The sequence below is a fragment of the Panicum virgatum genome, chromosome 6N (genome assembly GCF_016808335.1).
Source record: "Panicum virgatum strain AP13 chromosome 6N, P.virgatum_v5, whole genome shotgun sequence".
Taxonomy (NCBI): Eukaryota; Viridiplantae; Streptophyta; class Magnoliopsida; order Poales; family Poaceae; genus Panicum; species Panicum virgatum.
Window position 1 is genome coordinate 37,906,009 of NC_053150.1, and position 26,688 is coordinate 37,932,696.

Here is a 26,688-nt window from a genome sequence, read left to right on the forward strand (position 1 = left end):
GTACAAGAAGTCAGTAAAAAAATGGCAGAAGATGGAGCATGACCTTATGGATAGAGGCATCCGGCTGACGACTTGGGATTGGCCGGATAGATCCAAGTGGTGGTTATTTGCTAATGGCGTGATACTAAATCAGTTGGATGGAAGTTTGGTCGTGCCCGAGCATATGCAAGAAGTGTCCCGCGATCTAGTCACTACAATAGATGAGACCCAACAAGGAACATTCCAGCCTCAAAGGGAGAATGATGAGCTGACAAGGGCATTAAAGAATCCGGAACACCCTGGACGAGCCCGCGACATCGGCGTGGTCCCAAGAAAAGTTGCTTGGGCCGGAGATTCCTCTTACAAGACTCACCGAAAGAGCAAAGCCGAACAGGAAGAGAAACTTCGTGCCATGCAAGAAGAGATGACCAGGAAGGTTGCGTCCTTGGAATCTCAGATGGACGCCAGGGTCAATAAGGCAGTGCAGCTAGCTCTGAGCCAAAGGGGCACTGCTGGGTCGCACCCGGATGTTGTGATAAGCTCGATCTCTCAGCGACGCAGTAGCTATGCATCCACAGCGGCGCCCGATGTACAAGCGGAACAGCAACCCCAGATTGAGCCAACGGCGGTGGATAACCAGAGGTATCCAGTGAACGATGTCACCATGCCGACAACGTGCGAGCTTCATGTGCGAGCAAGAAATATATCCATTCATGTTGCATACGGGTTAGCCCTGCCCCTGAATCCTTCTACTACAATTCATGGAAGGCCGATACCCCCTGGCTACACCTCTGTCACAGTCAAGCAGATACTTGGAAACAATGAGGATCTTGAGCTCGACTTCGTTGGAGAGGATGGAGAGAAGACATTGGGAGACGCACTACACGGAGTCGTTCTATGGCGCAAGGCCAACATCAAACTTACCGCAATCACAACGGCTCCCGTGCAGACCGATCGCCCGTCTCCGCGGTCTCCCTCACCGCCATCCCCACAACCACCTCCTTCACCACCGTCTCCGCCGGCGCAAAGGGCCACGAGTACTCCAACTCCTCCTGACCCAGAAAAAGGAAAGAAAAAGACAGCATCCCTCCCAGCAGCTGGACCCTCAAAGTAGAAGCAGAAAACGATCGAAAGAAAATTAACCTACGAGAAAACCGCTGAGGAGTTGGAAGAGGAGACTGCTCGATATATAAAAGAACAATTGAACCCTAAAGTCCCCCGCCGAGGGAAAAGGAACCTCTAGAACTAGGGAAAAAGCTTCTCGCAAACCTAGACAACCCACCAAAACCGAAAAGCTTATCCTCGGACTATGATCGTACTCTGACAAAAGCACACAAGGTGAGAAATCTGAAGAAAAAATGTGGCAAGACCATTCCTCAGCTTGGCACACAACAAAAAGGACTCGAGCCCTCCGGGTGCCAGGGTTGCCACTCCTACACTCGACGGACGTACAACTCCAGGCGGACCTACAGGCCGCGATATTTCTTTCTGAAACTGGATTAACGCTAGAGGAGGCAACGGGGCAAGTGGAGGAGGAAATCCCTGTCGCTCCCATTCTTACTCCATTCCAGCATGGAAAACCTTTTGTCACTGAGGAAGAGGAGAAAAGTCTAGGCACGCAGATGTTCAATTTGCATAGATGGTACTTGCGAATGTCGAAAGAAGAAGGGAAAATGTTTGGAGTCAAGTATCGTGACCATGATTTCTTCCGCGGGGAGGACGACTTCTGGGTGTACTTCGAAAATTTATATCACATTTACCATCGACAAGCCCTCGACGCCTCTATCATCACCATTTGGGTTTTATAAGTATCACTTACCTCTACATTAATACTTTTTGTTAAAAAGAACATAATTATATGTGTGCATTATAAAATTTCTATTGTATCGTTTAGACAGGAGACCCAAAGAAGCCGAAAATATGGATGGCACCATCAGATCGGCTTCATGTCTCCTTTGCTAGTCAACCAGAAAGTGCTCAACTAAAATTACAAGGAAACGTGCCAAAACATGTACGATTCGTTGACTAGGCAAAATTACAAATCCTATATATTCATACCATACAACTTTGGGTAAGCCTTGGTCGACTCAATCCTCTGTTATATTACTAAATAAATACTAAGTCGTCTAATGCATGTATGTATATATCATATCTATATCTGCAGTTATCATTGGATTTTACTCATACTTTCCGTAGAGACCGACAATCTTATAGTCTTTGACTCAATGAGAAATCCAAAGTCCACAATCCAACATATCCTAGACCCCTTGAACAGGTAAGTTCAGTTTGCACAATCAAATCTTTTTTCTGTTAATAACAATTCCTGAATATCAAACTTAACTTTGAGCGCAGGGTTTGGAAAAAAATTGTGAAAAATAACAAAGGACGTGGTCAATGGAGTCCCGAATTGAACGTTAACTTAGATTATCCGGTATGTTGATTCACAAAGATTTGTCTACTTAAGTATATAATCCTAAATTGTTCTAAATTGAGTAATTTAATTGTTTCTCCCTAAGTGTACGAGACAACAACAAGGAACTGATTGGTGTGGGTACTACGTATGCGACTACTTGAACATCATGACTCTATGTGGAAAGGCTACTGATGAAGACACGAGAGTACGTCCAAACCGTTCACTAGTACATTTTCATAATTGTACTAACGCACATGATGTTAATCCTTTTTTCCTAAATGATAGATATCTCAAATAGGGGATGAATGTTACTCTACTGATCGGATCAACGCCATGTGCGAGCAGCTCGCCGGATTCATTTTGAACGAGATCTTGGATCCTAGAGGCGAGTTCGACCACGACGGTCACATCCATAGAGGACTTCCATCGACCTCCTGAGGGGACCAATAGTTGGACTGCAAACATGACTTGTACATTTGTAAATATTTTTAAATGTTATGCCTCGATGTTTGTAAATTTGTAAATATATTAGTTCATCTAATTAGCTTAATTATATGCTCGCATTTCACTTTTAGTTAGTTTCAAATATTCTCTGAAAACGAACACGAACGACCAATGAACGTATAGTACTGTAGAGCTTGAGTGTGTTTAGCAATTATAAAAGAATAAACAGTAATAAATATAACAAACAAAACTGGATTTGGAAAAAAGGGAAAAGGTCATTGGTACGGGTTGGAAAGACCAACCGGTACCAAAGAGGCTGCCACGATGACGCAGCGTGGCAGCCTCTTTGGTACCGGTTGGTCTTTCCAACCGGTACCAATGGAAGCCTAAGGTACCGGTTGAAAAACCCGGTGTCTTAAGGCGAGGCCATTGGTCTCGGTTTGCGGGAACCGATTGGAAAACCGGTGCCTTAGGCCTTTTCCAACCGGTTCCCATAGCCTGTTTTCTAGTAGTGGTGGGGACTCCTCTCGGCAGCCGGCCCACGTGCTCGTTGGGGAGGAGGAGGTTGAGCTCCCGCTCGGCATGAGGCAGCCATGGGGATGTCTTTGCGCGCGTGGACCGCTACGGCATCGGGAACACGGTGGTCGAGTGTGACGCCGCGGACATTTGCGGTAGGCGAGACAGCGAAGCGAAGGGCCCCATTTGCGGCAGCGGAGGGCGATGATGCGTCGTCGGGGAGGAGGAGGAGGATGCCGTAGTGCGTAGTGTCCCACACGACGTCATCGAGTTCCCTCCCGGTGAGGGTGGCGGTGGTGGCAAGCTAGGGTTCTGGCATCTTGGCTCGAGGTTTTTGCTGAGGCTTTTTGGGAGAAAGCCTTGATAACGGTGACGCTTGTGGGCGCCATCTTCCCTGTTGAGGGCGTCGTATCCCCCAGCACACCTTCCATGGGTGTACGGCGTGAGGTGCTTTGTAGGAGTGGCCGTGGTGATCGCTCTTGGCGATGCTTGCAGGGTTGTTTGCTGCCTTGGAGTGATGTGCGGGGGTGAGTGTGGCGATCTCTGCGTGAAACCATGAGCTACAAACTCTCGCTATCTCACCACGTTGCTTTCTTAAACAAAAGCATTATGAGAAGTAGATAAGACTTCCTTATTTGAAACTGAGAGCACTTCTCCTTAATGGCCACTGTTTGATTTGACCCAATTTGAGTGTTTATTAACACTCTGCCTAGGACTTTTTGTCTGGATCCAGTTAAAGGTGTATAGAAATTTTTAATAGCAGTATATGTCGACAAATTTGCAGTCTTAATATGATTGATTGATCATAATCAATATATATCTTGTGAGAGATTAACCCTTTTGAATCCTATGTCATTTCCCACATGAGAATCAGCTATATAGCAAATGATCTCTTTGGTGTATCATACTACATGGCCATATCACTTTTTATGGAACTATTCGGAACTCCAGCCGATAGGCTCCCTATTAATTAATTACTAATTAAATTTATTTCCCTTGTCAATTGTAGGTTAAATTGACTGGCAAGCCGCGAACCTCAAATACAGGATCTGGACTGAAGATAAGCAGAGATCCTAGGCCTTAACGTGTCATGCTCCGCAAGATTCATCGCACCAAATTTTGCAGCAACACACCTATTACTTCTCAACATTCATGAAACTTTATTTTGGAACAGATGTTGATTTATCAAGTTGATTATATAACGTGCATCCCCTTTATGGGTTTCCATTACAGTTTAATCCAATTAATTTTAGTTCATCAACATTATCCTAAGTCAAATTTTTAATTATGACTAGCAAATATCAATAAAATAACAATATAAATTTGTGCAATATTATTGTCTACTAATTTATCCGATATAGTTTTCCTTTTCTGATTGAGGCGTGCTGGAATTTTCTATACTTGGTAGCTTTGTCCATTAGTGTAATTGAATCATGCATGCTTGATAGGCACTAACAAACCTCATAAGTTATTGTATGATTGAGCTGTTATTGAGGTCTAGTTTTGATATGTTATCCTTGTGTGTCACGTAAATTATTTCTTATTAGGGAGTTTGATGAAGCATGCATGGTGATGTCGGTTGGAACAATATATGCATGAGTTGTTATAACCATGTAGAAAGCGATAATCTTATATTTCTATATATATTGTGGTCTACAGGGCTATTATTTTCTTCATAATATATGCACTTTCTTAATTAGTTATCTGCTGAAAGTTACGTGCCGAACATGCAATGCACGAATGAGCTATATAGTTCTCTTTTGAATGCAACACAATTCAAGCAGGACCCAGTATTTATAATGTTACACTCGGTCATGGTAAATACTCTAAATTTTAGCAGATAACTTGATGCCAACTTTTAGGTTTTGTTTGTTGACCCATTTAGGAGTGCAGAAGTAAATGCTTTTTGTATTAGGTCACTGAGTTATCAAATTCCACAACTTTTAGACTTTGTTTGTTGATCTAGGAGTATCTAACAATGCAGAAGTACATGCTTGAAGTATTAGGTCATCTATAACTCTTATAAAGATGATCCCCACTACACATCATTGATTGCTATTTCTTTGACATGTGCTGTAGCCACATCACCTAAATAATTTTTGACCAACCGATCTGTGATCCAACGGCACAATAACTCTAAGCACATCTCTGTTCTTCTGTCCGTCCACCTGCCCGGACAGCCGCCCGTGGACCTCTTGCCCACAACGCGCGCCTCCCGCCACGCCTGCCAGTGTCGCGTGCCCGTCCTGCCTCTGTCGCTCGCACACGCGCCCGCCCGGCTCGCACACCCCCGCTGCTCTCTCTTCCGCATGTCCTGCCTCTCTCGCTTCCACTCCTCAGCCTAGCAATTCATGTCATTCATGCTAATTAGTGGAGCCGTTCTTCTGCTTCTCTAGCTTCCATTCCTCCACCCAGCAATTCATGCCGTTCATGGTAATTAGTGGAGCCGTTCTAGCAATTCATGCCGTTCATGCTAATTAGTGGAGCCGTTCTTGGCACTAATAGCATTCATGCCTAGCAATCACTTACGTTCCCACCGCTACTCTGTTGTTTGAAGACGAGCAGCCCCCCTCCCCCCTCCTGTACTGCGTCTGCGTGACTTTGATTCAGTCTGGCGCTGCGATCTGATAAGATGTTCAAAGGTGCTGCTTCTTTTTTTTAAAATCTCTCTTGCGGATTCCATTCACTACCACTGTTTTCTTTTGTTTGCATTTACGTTAGAGCAGAGATTCAAAGCTTCCTTTTTTTAATCTTCTATGCGGATTCGAGTTTTTTTTTTTTGGGTCTTCCGAGAGGTTAGACGCAGGAGATCTCGATGCCATCTTTGAAGACGATGTGCTGAGGCATTGGGATGAGATGGAGCGAACAAACACCAAGAAAGAGGACCAAGGCCAAAGAACCTGCCGCTGCTGTGTCACAGTGAGGAGAAGGAAGCGCCGCCCTGCAAGGTCATCGGAGCAGACCGTGCCGGATAAGATGAGAAGGCCTTGACTTTTGAGCTCCTGTCGCAGACTCGCAGCCCTGCAAGGTCGTCGGAGCAAACCATGCCGGATGAGGTGAGAAGGCCTTGACTTTCGACCTCCTGTCGCAGATTCGCAGTACTTCTACATGTCGATCATGCAGGCGGTGCGGAGCTCAACGTCGCCTCACCGTCCTGAAGAAGCACTGCACGGAGCTGGGCAACCCCAGGTGGCCGTACCACAAGATGAATAGCCTGTAGGCCCTCATCAACAATGTCCAGGTGTCCTATGTCGCTACCCATAGTTTCAATTTGCAATGCGCTGCATCTGATAGAATTTTATCGACACGTAAGCTTTGCGATGCTGTTTGATGGCCGCGCAGGTCCTGCAGGAGGCGGGCAAGGCGACCGAGCAGCAGTTGAGGGTGACGGTGTACGTGCAGCTCGAGAAGAAGACCAAGAGGCTCAGGCAAACCTGCTTCAAGGCCAATTACAAGAAGAGACGGCTCTTGGCTCTTGAAGCCGGGGAGGCACCAAGAAACCACAAGTACTGATCCAAATCATGAGTCGTCAACTTATATATGAGTACAACAGGAAGCTTCCACTAACCAATGCCATCCCCAAGGCATTAGAGAACATTCATTTAAAAACATTACCCTTTTTAGATTTGTTCTTATAGTATATAAATCACCGCAGCAACACGCGGGGTATCACCTAGTTCAGTTCTCGAATTCGAAACCAACCCAGTCAAGAGATGATACATCGTTTAATTTCTCATTAGTGTTATCTTGTATTAGGTCCTTTGAGGTACTGGAAAAATTATGTATTCATATGGAACTAGGGCTGAAGGGCTGGTTTCTGGGTTGGGTCTGGTTTCTTCTTTCTTCTTTTCTTTTCAAACCACACTCAACTAATTTGAATTCAAACTCAAATTTGAATCTAACCCTACAACACTCAAACAAGTAAACCTATGCAACGGCATGAATGCACAAACAGTTAGCCCTAAACTAAATTTTAATTACTTATGCAACAAAATTAGATTAAAAGCCAGCCTAAGCAAATTAAATCCTAGAAAATTAAATAAACCAATTAAATTTATTATTAAATTCTGAAATTTAAATTAAGGTGTTACAATCTGCCTCAGTCTACATGTTGGGATCTTCCGTCAGTTAATTATTATTAGTTAGAGGCATAAAATTTTCTTCCTTGATGTTCTAATCTCAACATATAATTATTCTCAAGCTTACGCGTAGAAGGAGTATAGTACTAAGAGGTTGCATCTAAAGCTGTAGAAAAAAAGTTAGATCGAGCTGCAGCAGGTATCCTGGTGATCCCACACACTATGACCAATCAGCAGTCTACGCTCTTTTTTTAATTTGTAAATTTTTCAATACAAATATTTGACTTAGAGTTGTTTGGTCACTCATGTCATAACTTGAAGTGTTTCCTTTTTATAACTTTATCAAGGTGGTGATGGAAAATAACACACATTATTTTTTGACAGATTTTTTTTATCTTGAAAGCTGTAGCTCGCTCTGAATTTCTTCTGTATGATTCTTTTGGGAACTATAAAACAAGCAGTGGCTGAACTGAGGTCTCTGTTAAGCTAGTATAAACAACTATTCTCCTTGCAGATCGAGATCTATAGATTATTTGGGGCATGTGGCGTGCCACCCACATTTGTTACAACATGAATAAAGTGAGAGGTTTTAAATTCGTCATTAGGGCTGTTATATCCAGACAATATGAAATAGTTAGTGAGGAGCACTAGCTCACTTGCAACCAAAAAGGACGGATTACAATACAAATCAGAGCTTACCAGTAGCAATAGGCCTAAAACTAATTTTGTCTCCTTTTCATTTGTTTAGCCTTGCCTTGCCTGCCTGCGTGGAACAAAACTATGGGCATAGCTTGTTTTGTTGGGCCGTTTTTCTGTCAGCGTGGTGAGCAAGAGGTGTCCTTGCGAAGGATGCATGATCACTAAATTATTTGGTCTAAGTTATTATACTTAAAGGACAGATCCTGTAGTACGTGCATACCTGACCAGATCCATGGCACGCACCAGCTGTAAAAGATGCACTTTGAATTGAATAAGCCAAGCTAAGAGTGCTCATGCACATTTCATATTATAACATTGGTAATGGCACACCCATGATCTATCAACAACAGTTGCTGCCCAACCCTTTTGCTTTTATTTTGGATCAGATCATTGAGAGCTTGCGTGCTTGAATGTACTAATTCCTTCTAAAGAACTTTCCAGGACTAGCTAGAAGTTCACACGAAACAGCTTGTATATATGAGAGGATAGATCCAGAGGGATTAGAAAAGCCAATCTTTGAGAAAATCATAATTATGAAATGTAAAATATATGAGAGAAATCATAATAATTTGAAAGGTTAGAGAACAAGCAAACAGTTTTGGTTGCTTTGCTTGGCTTGAATTTGGGCAGGGATTTTTTGTTAATTTTGAGGGAGAGAGAAACCATCTCATCACTAAGCAGGTCTCGCCAAGTAGACGAGGACCTTGGTACAAAGGCAATGCTCACCACCTCTTGCCTTGAACACCTTGGCGTCATCCTCACTACGGAGCCTCCCATGAAGGAGGGGGCTCCTCGTTCCCTGCATAAAGTTGTCGTCTCCGCTCCACACCAAGTCAGAGGATCGATGTTTTGTCGGCAAGCCTCCAAGACTCCAAGGGGCCGACACACCAAGAATAAAGTTGTAGTTCACTCAAAAACCAAACACAAGGCAGCAACACCTTGCTCTCTCACTCTCTAGGTCTAGGTTAGCACTAACACACTCAAAACTTGTGCTAAAGACTTTGAATATGATCACTAAACACTGTGATGGTTTAGCTGTCTTCTTCGATGTGTATGAGCTTCATCTGAACTCTAGTAACCTCAAATGTGCGAGTAAAAGGGGTATAAATAGCACAAGAACTCCAAAGAGCCATTGCTCCAACCATTACACCACAGCCCCCTAAATGCCGACAATAGCTTCGTCGGCAAAAACAGGATTAGCGTCTAACCATCAGTCGCTATAGACTTATACCGATTGGCGCCTTGAATCGTTGAAAGTGGTGTCGGTATAAGCTTATACCGACGGACAACCCTATACCGACTGATTGTTTGACACTGGAGTGAGAAATACCGGCAGACATACATATACCTTTTGTTGAGGACTTATAGCAATCAATGGTTTGTCGATAATAACAGATTTTTAGTGATTCACGTCTGACACTAGTTTAGTGTTGTGGTATAGTGAATGACTAGAAAAAGAAAATTAGTACCAGATGAACTGCCACTATGCTTCGGTGGGTATCAGATCATCTGGTACCATCCTTTTTGTCACATAGCCATTGCGCACTTTCTGCCACATCACCTTTTGCTTGCGCCATTGCACCGAGGTCTTCATCCAACACCAATCAGATCATTCAGCACTGAAGAGTTTTCTCCCAAAACCTCATGTTGCCAAACATGCTCTCTCAGTAATCACCCACGCTTGCACCGACACCTCTTGGCAACAGTATCAGATCATTCGGTACAATATTGTCGGTGTTCTATTGGCAAGCCTACCTAGGGATACCTTAGTACTTTGTTCATAGGGGACCGCTGAAATCAGGAACACGAGGGTTTAGACAGGTTCGGGCCGCGAGTTGCATAATACCCTACATCATGTGTTGTGGTTTGTATTGCTTGAGGGATGAATGAGGGTTTCTCGCGTAGACTATGCTTCGGAGGAGTTCCTGCCCGCCCTTATATAGGCCAGGGGAGCAGGGTTACATGGAACCCTAGGTCGGTGTGGCGCGTAAAGTCCTACCCGAGTACTACTCGGGTGGTTTCTATCTATCCCGACTGGTACAAGATTGGTACGAATAGTTACATGATGTATGCATACAAGACATGCCCTACCCTACATCTCGTACATGACCGTACCACGTCAGGTATCTCGTGACCCCGGGTCTGACAAACATCATTTTATCTGACGCTGAAGGCTTCTTTTCACTTAATCACTTTTCCTATTTATTCTTCATTTCAACGTTGCAATTCTTCATTGCTCCGACCTATTTATTCTTGATACCATTGGACCATCCAACGCTCTGATCCATGCTGACACTTTTCCAATTCACCTCTACTGTCATTTGAACACCCTCAAAATATTCTACGAATTTTGTCACTATATCTTAGGCGTCTTGGATGTGGTTGGGACATCTTGGCTATGAATTGGACTTTATCCATTGAATCTAGAAATCCTACTAATATGATTTCATAAATTTATTAGTCTTATTACTTATGTTGTAACTTAATCACCAAAATGCACATGTTGTTAAATAGTCTTTCAAAAGAAGTGCTAGGTGTGAACAACCCCCCGCTCTCCGCGGCCGCCCCGCCCAAAAACAAACAAAAAATTAAGCAGGACCCACGGTTATATATATTTAATACAGCTATCAAGAAAATAAATTTAATGCAGTTACACTATGCAAATATATTCTGATCTACCCCATTTCGACAAGTGGCGATGTCCCATGAGTAAAATAGCTCCAGCGTGTCTTAGTTTTGTCCCACGATCTGCTTATCTGAGCTTATAATTAGTTGCGAGCACATGCTGAAGAGTAAGATCAAGAAGTTGCATCTACAAATTAGTAGAAAGAAAAATAGCCCAATCATGCATGGAAGCAGTCATCATGGTGGTCCCACACCAGGGTGCTACGCTTGGACAAGTCGGCAAGTCTACTCTCGTTCTGTGTCCTGCAACATTTTTTTACGTGTGTGTGCTACTGTGCAGCTTTTAAGCTTCCTTCAATAGTGCCGAGTCAGCTAGCTTATAAGAGAGTAAAATACAATATTTAGTCTATGAGGATGTCGGTATTTTACCACTAAGTCTACTCAGGAATACATGAGGTAGTTGGTTCGTAGGTAGAGTGTCGTTGAGATTAGGAACTCGAAAGTGCAAGCAACACAAGGTTTAGACAAGTTAGGCCGAGAGTTGCGTAATATCCTACATCTTATTTGGTGGTTTGTATTTTCTATGATTGCAGTTTCTAGATTATGGTTTGGAGGGAGTCTCTACCCACCCTTATATACTCTAGGAGACATAGTTAATCTACCCCAATACAAGCCTAGGAATCCTTTGCCGAGACTATCCGAGTAGTTTCTTTCGGTACCGACTAGTCCTACTCGTATACGAGTACATTACAACATTTTAGGGTACGGAACATGCTCCATCCCTTATTACGCACAATTTGTGCCACGTAGAATATCATATAGCCTCGGATCTGATAGTGGAAGAGAGAGAAAAAGAAGAAAGATGAGGAACTATCTCTTAATCAAGAGATAGTGTCATACACGTAGAATATGTGAGGCTGATATGTAAAAATAGGGGCCAAAACGCAAGTATTAGTTTATTATCTAAACGAGTGCATGTTAAATGGGGCTATGCTTTCTTACTCCTATTTTATTACAAATTGTAATTTTACCCTTGTGTTTCCAATCTTTATGATTTTACCCTATTTTATGAAAATGAAGAGAGCGTTTATCCCTACACCGTGGATAAAACTTAAAGGTGTGAAATGAGATGGTAAAAGACGAGTTCACCCTTGCTTTTTGCCCCTATTTTTTGAACACTTTGTGATTTTACTCCATTTTAATATTAAACATGATGTAAATACGTTGTAGTTTTACCCCATTTTGACATTAAACACATGGACAATGTTTTATCAGATATGAGAATAATTTTATCATCTAAAATCAACAAGATCAAAATTGAGCAATAATAAAAATCTTGACAGCATCATAACATAACTTGCATATACAAAGTGACGAGAACCTCGTGAAGCTGTACTTTTCAATGAATTAAAGTTCGTGCAGCGTGGTAACTACATAATTAATTAATTACAAGTATAACCTCATGCATAATTATCAACAAGAGGAAAGGGAGAGTAAATTCTGCCTTGGACTCCACGATGCGCGCACGATCGTGAGCTTGATCTCGGGTCATCCAGTGACTGCAATTCCGGTCACGACTCACGCCATCTCGCCGGCGCGCCATCTTGTCACAGCAGGAGGCGCAGACGGTGAGCCCGCCAGACGCTCGGAGATCGGCGAGATCCCGGCGGAGGCGCGTGTTCTCGTCAGGGAGGCGGTCGCACCAGCGGCGGAGAAGCTCGCAGTCGACCTCCATCTGCTTGAGCTTGGTGATCCGCGTGTTCTGGAACCACTCCTCCACACCTGCCACACTGTTAGCTAGCCGGCCCGCATGCCCCCGCCCCTGGCTGCCCGGGTGATGCCCCCGCGCCGCGGCCTGGTCGAGTTGCGCCTCCGCCGCCAGTACCTTGCCACCGCCGCCGCCAGAAGCAGCCGCCGCGGTTCAATTGGGGAGGGAGGACGACCAGAGGTCCAGGGACGGGAGATGGTTCTCGAGGGTAGGGATGCAAGCATACCAAATACATATGGAAACAAATTTAGATATCTCGGATATCCAATATCCGTTTTTTGTTTTCTTTAAATTTCCATCCTCTATGATGGAAATGGATCACATACAGGCCCGGCCCTGAGGGGGGTCGAGCAGTGCAACCGCCCCGGGCCTCGGAATCCAAGGGGCCCCTACATGTATACTATGTAGAGTACACATCATGAGCAATACATGGCCATATTACCCAACGCATGAAAGCATGTTCATGTGTCTAATCCGCAGTTACCAAGATCAAGCCATCGACGATCAAGTACGACCGAATAGGTAGCTAGCTAGGTATATCCTAGCTGCACGTAACAATTATCATGATCTATGATACCATTTTTTTAGAACAATGCACGCACACTCACACCCCTATGAATACACACGCAAACTCTATCCTTATGAGCATTTTTAAAGACTGAGACGTCGCCTACCACTGAATATTCGCTCCCATGGGGAGTTGAACCCATAACCTCAGGTGCTACTAAGGCTCTTGCAACTATTAGGCTACAGGCCCTTTCGCTATGATATCATTGATGACCACATATCATTATATATATTACATGTTCGTTGCAGCTGGCCACTGATAATCTCAATTCATTATACATTGGTGAGGAATAGAATCTATACATTGAGGTGCGAGTTTTTAAAGACAGTCAGAAAAAATTTCTTCTTGCGTTCATCTAGTACCCTTCGATTTTGTGCTAGTTTCTGATTACTAATTTCTTTTACAGATTTAGCACCATTATGTTGTCTAGAAAATATGCATCTAATACTTAGTATTAAAAAGTGTTTGACATGAATATATTTATATTAAGGGTCTTAAATTGAGTTTCGCCCTGGGCCACTAAAATCTCAGGACCGGGCCTGATCACATACGTATGGAAACGAATTTAGATATCTCAGATATCCATTTTATTATTTCCTTACCGTTTCCATCCCTACTTGAGGGGTACACCGGATTGGGATATGCTTCTAAATAGATAAGGGATATTATTGTCTTTCCATACTATTAAAAAGTTTTTTTAATCATTTATTTACATTCTCAGTAATGAAATTAAAAAGGGAATTTGGTGATCCTACCCTTACTTTGAAGGTCAATGGTGATTTTGCCCTCGTTTTTTTAACTTTGTGTTTTTACCCTCATTTTTTTCAAACGAACCCTCCGTCTACCCCTATTATATAACACCGTTGGTACTGATTAAAATAAACTGCAAAAAAAAAAGAAAAGACAGGCGGTCGAAAGGACGAAAGTGCCCCTGCGGCTCTCTCGTCGTCCTCCCCTCTCCCCGTCCTCTCATCCCGGTTCGTGCATGGGGCGTCACAGGCGTTGCTCGTCCTGGCGACCGATGGTGGTGCTCCCGGCGGCCAGCGGTGCTGCTCCCGCGCAGCGACCCCTCTTTCGTCGCCCTCCCCACCTCCCCCATCGTCCTCACCCCCAGGACAGCCACCATGGAAGAAAGGATGAAGGCTGCTGAAGGTTGAAGGAGAATCTGACGACTTGGGCCCACATGTCAGTCGCCCTTCCCCTTCCTCGCGCCCCCCGTTGGGCAGCTGGGGCTCCATTGCCGCCGCCGCCTGGAGCTCCGTCACTGTCGCGATTCGTCGCCTGTGGTGAGCCTCGGCTCGATTCCTCGTGTGGGGAGCTTCTCCTCCCTCCCCTCGGCCGATTCCGCCCCTTAACCGGCCTCCTCCCTTGCTGTGCAGAGCCCCGGCGAGCCCCTCCCGCCGGTGCCACCTGCCTTCGCCGCGCGCGCCGTCCGCTGCCGTGGTGAGCTTCGCCTTGCCCTGGAACACGTCATGCGCGTGCCTCCCGCCCTACTCCGACCTCGCCTGGCCGCGCCGCCGCCGCCGCGTCGCGCGTCGCGCGCGGGGCCGCGCCATGGGCGCGTCCTCACCCTGGGTCAAGGCGCCGGCCTGCCTTGACACGGCTTGGGCCGCGCTGACCCCTTGGGCCCACATGTCAGTGAAGATAGAGAGAGGGAAGCAGCTGGGGTAGACTTGACCTTTTGCATAAAAGTTAACACCGTTAGGTGCACTTAACAGATGAGGGGTATACTCTCCCTTCATGTTGAAAAAGTGAGGGTAAAAATGCAAAGTTAAAAAAATGAGGGTAAAATCACCATTGGAGCTAAAAACGAGGGTAGAAACACCAAAGCCCCAATTAAAAAATAGGAGTCAAATTATAAAGTTGCTGAAAGTAAGGGTAAACTCACAATTCACAATCAGAGTACAGAAATTGGGTAAAATCATCAATTTCCCTACCCATATATAGGTAACCCGTACCCTCCCCAAACGTTACAGGTATGGATTTGGATACTGTAATAGTTAATCAGTGGTATTTTGAATCTTAAGGTTAGGCTGCTTTTGCCCATAGTTATTTCAAGTATTTAGGTTTTGATTGATGGGAAAGTACTATTGTAACCACTTTATATGTATTAACTTGCATCCATCCACCCGTCTTGCGTGCCTAGGACTCTGTTTATTCTGCATTGTTGAGAAACATTAAGTAGACACCAAAGCAGACCACTCTGTCAAGCAATATGCTAATAATATTTTCATATAGTTGATATTCGTGCAAGGTTAAAAGAGAATGTGGCGTGGCACCCACATTATTTGTCACAAACAGTTGAAATTGTGACAGGTTTAAAATCAAATTGCAACCAAATTATCAGGAATGAGTCTCTAACAAGAAGATAATTAACCGGCGCTATTCTATCAGGGGTAGGTGATGCGCCATCGGTAGCAAGATACTTGTGATCACTTCGTCAATTTCAAATATATGCTGGTTTGGTATAAATCTCGAAAGTGCTCACAGGAGTAACATTGCGTATGCATTTATATGGATAAAGTGTGTGTGCGTGTATGTGAGCGTCTGCTTTTGTATTAGTTTGAAAAAAATAAGCATAGTTAGGAGAAACAAGATAGTAGATGGCGATCGAGGCGCACACCAGAGCTGACCTGCAAACAAAGTGGGACAGATTGAATATGCCTAATAAAAATTTATTTATCTCCTCAACGTTTAGCCTGGCGTAAAACCATGGGCTTTACTTGTTCTCATGTGAGGTCTTTGTCAGCAATCAGCATGGCCAGCAAGAGGTACGGCAGGGGCCCTGTACGAAAATATCAAGTAGGGCCTACGTACTGGACTAGCAAATCCATATACTGTTTATTAGGCCCTGTTTAGTTGGTGAAAAATTGTTAGTTTTGGTATTGTAGCATATTTCGTTGTTACTTGATAAATAATGTTCAATTATAGACTAATTTGACTTAAAAAATTCATCACGTGCTAATCAGTTAGACTGTGTAATTAGTTATTTTTTCAACTACATTTAATGCTTCATGTATGTGTCCGAACATTCGATGTGACGGATACTGTAAATTTTTTTTTTGCCTTAGCATCAATATCAGATTTTTCGATCTCTCATAAGAACTGCCTAGATCAATTGATGCATGCATATAAAAATAATCAATTCATCATCGATTAAATGAATAAAATACGGCTGTCGCAGATGGCACATCGACGCCTTGTGCCTCTGTCCTATTAAGTCGCGTGATCGTGCCAGTCGAGAAGACCACACATCGTTGCTGCCGCGGAAAAAAGGCAACGGAATAACCAGCTCTCGTAATGCAATAGGCAACTAGTTGGAGCCAATGACACAGACCAAAATATTAATAGACCTAATAGGCTGCTGATCTTGTATTTGGGGCCCTCCAAATTGGGGGCCCTGTTCCGCTGAACCGGTTGCACGCCATCGGGACGGGCCTGAGGTACGGCATTGCCCTGAAGTTATTTAATAAATAAATATGTTTAGTCTTAATTAGTTGGGAGTATTATAATAGTCTTGACCACCCGTACATGTCTAGATCCATATCACAGCAGCTGGCAAAGATGCTCTGAATAAACAAGCGTGGTCATGTGAGTTTTCGTAATGTGTTGATCATGGCGCCCATTAGCTAGTAATCTATTTTGTCAAGGTGCTCTTGCCAGTTTATTTATTGCCAGCTACATTTCGCTTTCATTCCAATTTAAATGTGCACCGGGAGAATTGAAGGTATATACAATAATAGGGCTCGCGCATGAGTTCGTTGAGAGAACCTTTTGGAATATAGGGTGAGGGACGGGATGGCAAATTTTAGATATAATTTGAGGAAAAACGACATGCATCCACAGAAATATACCCCTAACTTGAAATAAAATTTGTTTGTGTTCCAGCTGTTACGTGGAACGAGGTTGCCCATATAGTAGTTGTTTTAAACTTTGGGCCATGTTTCGTGCAAAAAAAAATGGTAATGACTTCCATCAGGCCGGCTGTAATTTTGATGGATCGTCCTCACCTATTGCTCCGCCAGAGACTTTTTATTTGTACCACTCGCTCAGCCCCATGTGCGTGTGGGTCCCAGTAACATTATCTCTTCCCCTCCCCGTTCTTCTTCACTCTGGTAGTGGCATGCTAGGCGGCGACGGGGGCAAGAGCATCGATGCGGCCTCGCTGGCCAACCTTCCTCCAGCACACCTCACCTCTCCCCCGTGTCGCGCTCCTACCTCCCTCCCTCCTTTGCAAGTCGGGCGGGCACCACCAAACCCTAATAGCTCCGGGTAGCCTCGATCCGCTCCAGCAGCCCGCCGCCGGGTGAGGCGCGGCGGTGGGTGAGGCCGGCCGCCGGGTGAGATGTCGTTGTCACCGGCAAGTGGCTCGCGGCCGTGGCCTCGTGGGCGAGGCCATGAATGGGAGAGGCGGGGGCTGCAGGTGCCGGCTGCGCACAGACCGAGGCACCGTCCGGCGGCAGGCGCGGGATGGTGATTCGGCTCATCAGCGACTCAGCATCGAGGTGAGCTGCCTCCTCAATCTGATGCGAACGAGGGTTAGGAACAGAGTGCTCGGAGCTTGTGGATTTTGGGATGGGGTGGTGCTGTTCAACTTCGGCGACTCCAACAGCGACACGAGCAGTGTGGCAGCGGTGATGGGGATCCACATCGCGCCGCCGGAGGGGCGAGCCTCCTTCCAACGGCCCATGGGGTGGCTTTCCGATGACAGTGTCATCCTCAACTTAACCTAATCCTCCCCACCCATTTCGTTCATCCCGTGATTTCCAGCAGCTCCAGTGGCTTGCTGCCGATGCCCCACAACGATGGGTCCTCCTCCTCCCTTCCCCCTCCCACTCTTGGATTGAGGCATGGATGGGGTTAAAGCAACTTATATTAATTCTATAGGCAAATTATCCATCTTAGGTTAGCATTTATGTGTTATACCCTGGCATTTTTCCGTATTTACATGATCTTTTTCCGTATTTACATGATCATGTTGAGAGGAGTTTTCTGCTCCCAGGTTAAAGATTTTAGAGGGAGTTAAATCTGGACAGTGCAGCCTGGTTCCACACACCTAGTTTTGACCTCCTTAACTATATTGTTCAACCTGTAGGGAAAATCGATGAGTAATTTATGTATCATAGTTTGGCAATTTTGCTCATTTGATTTAGCATATTTGTGTTCCAACGATAGGCATATACTTGTAATTTGATGCATTTTGTTTGCTTACTTGCCCTAGGTTGCTTTCGAGTCTGTTATATCTCATATTTTTATGCATAATATATCTTATATGAAATAGTACTTGCAAATAGTATTAGGTGTTAGTTAAGCGTAGGCGCATAGCTTGTTTCTATTTGTTTTTTAGATTTTGTTTCTTTTCAATGACTTGAATTCTTGCCTTCTATTTCAATTAGATACATCTACTATTTTCAACCTAGTGATTTGTAGTGCACCATATACCCTACCGACTAGCTACTTTTTGTTCCACACAATCTGGTGATGAATCAGCTTGAAAGGAATAATTTTTTCTTGCTCTGTAATCTGTCATTTATAATTGCTAGGCAAAGTTCCGACATGTGCTAAACCTTCATTACACAACCGGCATCGTAGGCAAGGCCATGAATGGGAGTGGCTGCGTACATACCGGCCATGAATGGAGCGCAGCAGCGTTGTGGACGGCTGCGTACACAGGACGGGGCACCACCCCGCGGCAGGGTGCTTTGGCTTGTTAGCGTCAAGGTGCATCTCTCTCTCTCTCTCACTTATTTCGACATTTTGATTTGATCCCTATTCCAGAGTTTGGGTGAGGAATAATATGGTTTTCAATAGGCAATAATATTTCTATTTGGAATTGGCCAATTAGTGTATTTTTCTCATGTTCTTTTAAGTTCTACGGATGAACTTTGCATAATTTACTTGTAGGCAAGTTATGCAAAATCAGCAAACAAAATATTCACCTCACAATTTGCTAGCAGTACTTAGTTGTATATTGGGTATGCATTAATTTCATTTGTTCTATATTTTATTTTTCTTCTTTCTGGTTCTGCATTTATCCTATTAGTGTGTCTTCTTCACTTTTCTTTTTTGTATCCTCTAACTACTGAGCTGCAATATTATGGTTTGAATTAGGCAGTAATATAGACAGAAATGAAGGCAATAAGTACATGATTCTTTTGTATCAGAGAGGTATGCAGTTTTTGCAAAGGTCATAAGCATTTTGATTTGTTTAGTTATGTATTTTTTTAATGTGGTATTGGCAATTTATATATGCACGAAAATATACTGGTAGATCTTTTTTTTGCTGGGATGCATACATAGCACCATGAGCCATGAATGCTCAGATTTTGCTTGTGATGTAGTTTTGGATCAAGGGAGTGGGAGGCAATACAATCACATCTCTTTTCAAGTTTGGTTTCCTCTTTTTTGCCTTTTTGATGATAGATGATTCTTTTTATTTCTTATACATTTTTGGGATCAATGCAATACTGAATACTCATAGCCCTGTTTGTAGGGAGTTTGTATCATGTAATAGAAATGTGTCTCAGCCAGCATATGTCTAAGGAAGAATAGATTGGTAGTCAATGTCATATACCCCTCTCGGATTTATTTGTAAGCAAGTTTTGCTAAATCATCAAGCAATTTATTCATTTTAGTTTAGCATATTTGCATTCTGATTCTGATATTTTTCTGTATTCCAACATATCAATTTGTGCCTTTTAGATTTGAGTTATCAATTTTTTTTTATGATCTGCCATCTTTTTCAATTGATTTTAGTTCCTGCTTGGTGCTTGGTGTTAGAGAGTAGGCTCATACAAGTAGTCCTATTTTTTCACCTACAATTCAGTAAGCAAAACAGTGTTATTCACCAAGCAATTAGGGGAGTATAGCAGGAAAATAGGTGCTATGTAACTAGTAAACAACAAATGCATTCAAGACTAGCATTTGATCACATAATAGACAGAGGCATTACAAAATAGGTAGGGGGAAAATTTGTATAATTAAATTGGATTTGCAGTAAGCAAAATAAGTAAATTAATTGACAATTTTTTCTTAGCATATTCATGTACAACTCCAGTTCAGTAGTGAAATCTTGCAATTTTTTTACTACATCTCTTTTTGTTCTTATATGGTTTGTCACTACATGTTATCTACAACCTTTTTACCATAACATTATGTAGGTGACCAAAATCAGAAACATACAGTAGAATCAAGCAGATCATCATGGTCAGCTAGAGAGGAGTTACCTTGTGTAGTTAGTCCAGGGGAGTTTATATTTCTATTTGCATGGCAGGATAGTGCAATTTCTCCATGCAATAATTTGTTCATATAAAGACATAACAGAGTATTTTGTGTAAGCAATTTTCGCAACATTGCTTCTAGAATCCACAAAACTAACATACTGCTTTTTCCCCCAACTACATTTTGCAGCTTGAACACAAAGGACCTTTGGGTTGGGTGATTGGGGGTGGAGAGGGATCAACAGCGTGCAGGTGGAGTATGGGTGCATGATCAAGCAAGTTTCATTTTGGATAGATGACAACTATTTGTAGATACATTGTAGATAGAAAAAATTGGGGGTTCAGATTCTGTTTCTTTTGGGGAAGGGATAGTTGCTGGGGAGGAACCCTAAAATCACTGTAGATGAACGCAAACAGTATCATTTTCTCTTGGGGAGTGGTGAAAAATGTACTTGCCCTAGTTTAGACAGTCTATGGCACTATATTTGTTTTCCTTTTGCATCTGCTTGAGCATTTCTTTTTTCTTTGGTTGATGGCGCCGCCGGCTGGAATTTAACAGTTTAAGTTTTTTTTCTATATGGGGGCAGCGGAGGCGAGGGACTAGCTAATTTATCTCTAGAGGCAAGTTGATCACGTGGGGAAGAAAAGAAACGGGGCACGCAAGTTGGCGGGGCTCAGGTGGAAAGCGACAATTTTGTCTTTTTTTCCTAAAATGGTGCGGCAGTACGAAGACTAGTTTTACGGCCGGCCGTAATATAGCCGGGTCCAAAAAATATTAACCAAGGCTGGTGTAAGTTATATCTATTTAGTATTTACTTTACCAAAGCTGGTACTAATCCAGCAACATCAGAACACTTCGGTTGTTGCTAAAGCTAAAGCGTAGAACACTGGTGGACGTGGCGCTGAGCAGGAAGGCCACGTTGAGGCAGGCAGTGAGCAGCACCCCTCGCTCGTCGCCGCAGTAGCAGAAGGCTTCGCCTTACACCATTGCAACCCCGTTGAGGGCTTCAGGCCTACTGCCTGTAGCGAGCTAGCTAGGAATTAGGTCTTGTTTAGATATTTTTGTATTTTTGAAAGAAATCTTCAACATTTGAAGTATTAAATGTAGATTAATCACAAAAGTAATTACAGATCTCGTCTGTAAACTACGAGACGAATCTAATGAGCCTAATTAATCCATCATTAGAGCATGTTTACTGTAGTATTACTGTATCAATTTAGTGTCTAATCACGTCCTAATTAGGCTCATTAGATTCGTCTCGCGATTTACAGTCCATTGGTATAATGTGATTTATTTTTTGACTACATTTAGTACACTATGTAAACGATTTATAAAAATTTTGCATTTTACGTTTTGGGATCTAAACATGGCCTTACTTATATGAAGAGACTTTGTGCATAAAAGGGAGATACTTGGCTGACAGCCTCGGATGGCGGTCAAACCCTAGCCGCCGCCACCTTTTTCTCCCCTCCTTGCCGCCGGAGCCAGCCGCCAGAAGCCCATATAGCTTGCTAGGATGGCGGCGGCAAGGTGCCAAGGTCAAATCGTGCAGATCCGGCCGCACGCCTTCTTCGTTGCTACGCGGGTGGTGGAGTGTGGCGGCGCCTCATATGGGGCTATGCGAGGCCGGCTTGCGGCGAAGCCCCTCGTCATCACCGGTGGCATGCACGGGCAGGCTGGCGCCTGGATCCGTGAGATGCTGGCGTCTGGTGGCCACAATGGGAACAACGGCATGGCCACCGGGCCCAACCAAGTGCCAGGCCGCAGTCGAAGATGGACTGCACCGCGGAGCTGCTGCCGGCGGCGGCATTTGTGGCCGGCCATGGGGCTGCTTTTCTCCCCCTACGCGTCGCTGGCGAGCATTGACGGTGGCGGCGGTGGCCCGCGGCTCCTACGGCCCGTGGCGCCGGAGTGCTGCTGACGCTCGATAACGACCCATTTTAAACGTCAATTTGAGTAAAATATTATGGAATTAAAATCCCATGCTTGCATATTTATCCAAAAAAAAGGTCGATTCCATGTTTCCCCTAGAAAATATTGCTATATCAAAATTTGGGCAGAAATGCAGGTAAAACACATTCCAGGCTCCAAGCTACAAAACCCGACTCAAGATGGCAACGGGTAGAAAAAACCCGCAAATCCGCGGACACCGAACCCGTTGGGCGCGGATTCGGGTTTGGGTTTGTACCCGCGGGCGCGGGCGCGGGTACGACTTCAAACCCGACGGCTATTTACTAACGGATTTCAAAATTTGATACCCGAACCCGCAAACCCGCATAGCCGCTGACATGTGGGGCCAAAACCATGAGTATATATAATAGTTTCTAGGGTTCGCGGTTCCCACTCTCCCAGCCGCCACTCACCGCGACTCCAAGCCGCAAACCCGATCGCCCTTGCGCCCCCAACCCAACCCCTCGGGCGCTCGGCCTCCAGGGCCGCCGGCTCCCCTCTGTCGGCGTCTCCCCCTCCGGCCGCTGCTCTCTTCCACCTCCCGCTCTCGGCACCCTCTCCCACCCCGACCAGGCCTCAGCAACCGGCGCCGGTCGCGCCGCCGCTCACCTTCCCCGCCTCCCCTACCGCCGCCGCACACCATCCCCGCTGCCGTCGCGCCCTCCACCCTCCGCCTTACCCGCCGCCGTTCGCTGTCCCCGCCGCCCTCCGCCTTCCCCGCCGCCATCCCCGGTAGCCGCCGCCCTCCGCTGTCCCCGCCGCCGCCGCCCTTCGCCTTCCCCACCGCCGTCCCCGGTCACCGCCGCCCTCCGCTGTCCCTGACGACGTCCCGGCCGCCGCTGCCTCAACTGTCCCCGCCGCCGTCCCGGCCGCTGCCGCCCTCCGCTGTCCCTGCCGCCGTCCCGGCCGCTGCCGCCCTCCGCCGTCGGCCCGTCGCGCCCTCCCAGATCCCAGATCCAGCGGCCGGCCTGGCGGGTACGGGCATGCCCGCGGGCATTTGTTACCCGCGGGTAGCGGGCGCGGGTGTAAGGTGGTGCCCGTTGCGGGTGACGGGCGCGGGTGCGGGCACGGTTTTTGCTCCGCGGGTTCGGGTTTACAGAGTCACTATCCGCGCGGATAATATCCGTTGCCATCTTGAAACCCGACCAATCAGAGCATGCCAATTAGCCTCCCATGGATCAGAGTAGACCGTCAGCTCCTGCATGAGCGCATAAAAGACAAGCGTCAATATTTGTGGTAGGAGTTATTACTAACAAATTCCACAAAGTATTGGTGAATATTTGTGTGCAAATTGCTTTTGCTTGGGAATGAGAAGGAAGCACAACCCATAAGCAAGATGACACATCATCGATCCAAGGGAACCTCCTCTCGACCAATCAGGCGCAAGCACGAGAATTCATAAACCCACATGGCTGCCTAAAACGCAAGGAGACGTGGGATGCACACTTGCACTGAACTTGGAGACCACTAGGCAGCCTGTGGCCACCATTTCTATCGGCCGACTACCCAGGTTGCCCGACAGACTTTGGGCACCACCGACCTCCATCTTCCACGTGCACGCGTCTCATCATTGGATGGCAAAGGCGGTTCCAGGTGCATGAGGCTCCATCCCTCGGCCGAGAAGCCCATGTACCTCTCTTATAAATAGTATAGGGGCCTCCAAATGAAAACACATCACACATTCACTCTCACCTTTTTTGGAGGCTCTCCATGGAAGCTTTGTGTTGGTTAGGTAGAGCTTAGAAAATAGAGGGAGGGAGAGAGGGGGGAGAGAGAGAGAGGTGTCGGTTGGTCGGCACTGGCACCCTTTGCTTGTTTGTACCTCGACGGATGTTTATCAATCATAGTAAGTATTCATGATTTTCTTTGTGCTTTAGTTTCTTAAAATTAAGTAATGCTAGTTTCCTAGTTGTTTATGTGTCACACCCGGTTTCAAAGGCAAAACCAGATGCATAAATTATATGTGTGCCAGGATCAAAGTTTACACACATGTAACGACTCAGTGAATACCAAAAGACAGTGTCAAAATGTAAAGAGAGTATTACAATTACATGACCAAAAGTCTCATAATCTAAACAAATAAGCGAGTACTAGCAGCAGAAATAACACGTACGTCTCCACAGGTAGTCGACTGGAAGCACGCTTGCCTAGAACTCGTCGAAATCTCCAGAGAAATCCTCAAATCTCTCGTTTGAGCAGCAGTCCGGGTAGTGTAGATGCAAATAAATAAACACAAGCGTGAGCACATATCGTACTCAGCAAGGGAAGAATTGTATAATAAACATGCAAGACTGTATAAGTGGAAAGGCTGATGGGTTTAAGCAGTTAGCATTTTAGTTGGTCAAATTTTATTAAGCAACTTAATTACTAGCAAGTATAAATTTATACCATCCCAAAATTAATGTAAAGCATCCCCGACATAAATTAAATGCACAATTTAAATCCATCTTTCATAGTTTACTCATGTGAGGGTCCAGGCCGCTCATGACCGTGAGCACGGCTAACCGGTTAATTTTACACTCTGCAGAGGTGGCACATCTTTACCCACAAGTCGTGTTTCCCATGTTGCCTGGGTTTGCAAAGCCCTTAAACACTTCCTTTGGTGAGTGGCTAGGGATTCACTACGAGGTCTTTACAAAGATTCCCTAGTGCGGACTACTCTCTAGGTTACATGAACAGCGCAGTGTATAAAGCTCCCTTAAGGGTAACGTGTCTTAGCCAAGCCCACAACCCAAACGAGCAGGTCTATACACCAACTACCGACATCCCCTAGCCATTTTCAGGTAAAGCATATCGCACACTAAGGTTCCTAATTAATTGACCAAGCCAGAGCCATATAGCCTTGTGGTTGCACTGTTATCCTGGGTGGTCGCTTCATGTTTCGATTAATATTTATGGTCTTGTAATTAAATCATCATAGTTGAACATAGAGCATAAATAAGTATTCATGTTGTTTAATATCATCCCAGTTAAGCAAACTAAGCAGTATCTACCATCAAAATTAATTAAGTAACTCGGTTACAAGGTAAGGATAAAAGAATCTAGTCATCCTTGGTAGGAACCCATCAAAATTAATGCAAGCAATAAATAAACAATGTAATTGAAATGCATGTTGTATAGGTAAAGCGGGTATGCATCAAGGACACTTGCCTTCCACAAGATTCGAAAGCTGCTCAGAGTCTTCAAAGCCTTCACCTTCAGCAAACTCCTCGAACTGCTCGTTCTCTACGCATCACACAACGATACATACAAGCACAAAATGGAAATAAATTAACCAGTACACCAATCAATGAAAAATAGAAGTAAAACACTTAAAAACATGTTCTACGCGCCGCAACGATCAAAAGATACCAAGAACGCTTAAAACGGAGTTAAAACGCTAAAGATACGCTTAAAACAATGTTACAGGGGCTTATTTGTGAGAAAACAGTTAAAAAGGGTTAAACAGAAATAAACCAGTGACTAAAATGTAATTTTGCATAAAGCACGAGGGCCAACGTGTAAAAACACTATGCTTAATGGTGGGTCCTATTTCCTCAAAGATCCAGGGCTTTTCTGCAAATAAAAGGATTAAAACAGAATTAGTTTTGAATAAGCCTGGACGGCGGGTTGATTAAGGAAAAACAGAGGGGCTTTTGTGCCAAATCGCCAAGGTTGACAGGTGGATCCCCTGTTGACTCAAGTTAGACCGGTCTCCAGCCACCGGATCTCGATCCGACGGCCCAGAACAGATCGGCTGGCCGGCGGCGGCACGCCAGCGGCGGCGCGCCATGCCCACGGTGGGGGCTCGTCGGAGTTTGCCCTAAAGGGCGCTCCGGTGCAAAAAAAATTGCGCGAAGGGGCTCGGGAGCAGGGGTGCGGCACAGGGATCCCGATGCAGGGGTTCGGGGCGGCGACCAGGCAGCGGCGGTGGCCGGCGACGAGGAGGGCGGCGGCGAAACTCCGGTGAACGCCAAGCGGGGGTTTGCGCGCGCAGAAAAGCGTCAAGAGGGAGGGGGTTCGGACGAGAATCTCACCACGAATCTCCTGGAGGCGGTAGCTCGGGCAAAGAGACCGCGGTGGAGGAGATCGACGGCGGCGAGCAAGCTCGGGCTAGAAGGCGGCAGCGCACGTGGGGTGCAGAGCGAAAGCAAAAAGGGGCAAACAGGGCCGCTAGGGCTCGGGGCCGGGATTCGCGGAGCTAAAGAGGCCACGGCTCGAGTCCGCGGCCGGGGTTTTGGCGTACGCGCCACGCGGGCCCGCGGCACAAGCGCGGCGGGGCTGAGCCCGAGCCGTATTCGGCGAGAGGAGAGGGATGACGGGCGGACCCCGCCCATCGGTGAGAGAAAAAGAAAAGCAGAAAAGAAAAAGAAAAGACGGGCCGGTATGGGCCGAAAGCGGAGAAGGAGGGGGGAGGTTGGGCCGGCGGGGAAAGGGAAAAGAAGAA

At 45.4% G+C, this 26,688-nt stretch overlaps 2 long non-coding RNA genes across 2 annotated transcripts; both read left to right on the forward strand.

Moving 5' to 3' along the window:
• The first annotated feature begins 5,572 nt into the window (after positions 1-5,572).
• On the forward strand, positions 5,573-7,100 carry LOC120679489. Its single transcript, XR_005677207.1, has 3 exons — positions 5,573-6,408; positions 6,476-6,593; positions 6,695-7,100. It is a non-coding gene; the product is annotated as an uncharacterized LOC120679489 (long non-coding RNA).
• A 10,939-nt stretch (positions 7,101-18,039) lies between these two features.
• LOC120677511 lies at positions 18,040-20,812 on the forward strand. The gene is made up of 2 exons (XR_005676348.1): positions 18,040-19,682; positions 20,502-20,812. It is a non-coding gene; the product is annotated as an uncharacterized LOC120677511 (long non-coding RNA).
• Positions 20,813-26,688: the final 5,876 nt, after the last annotated feature.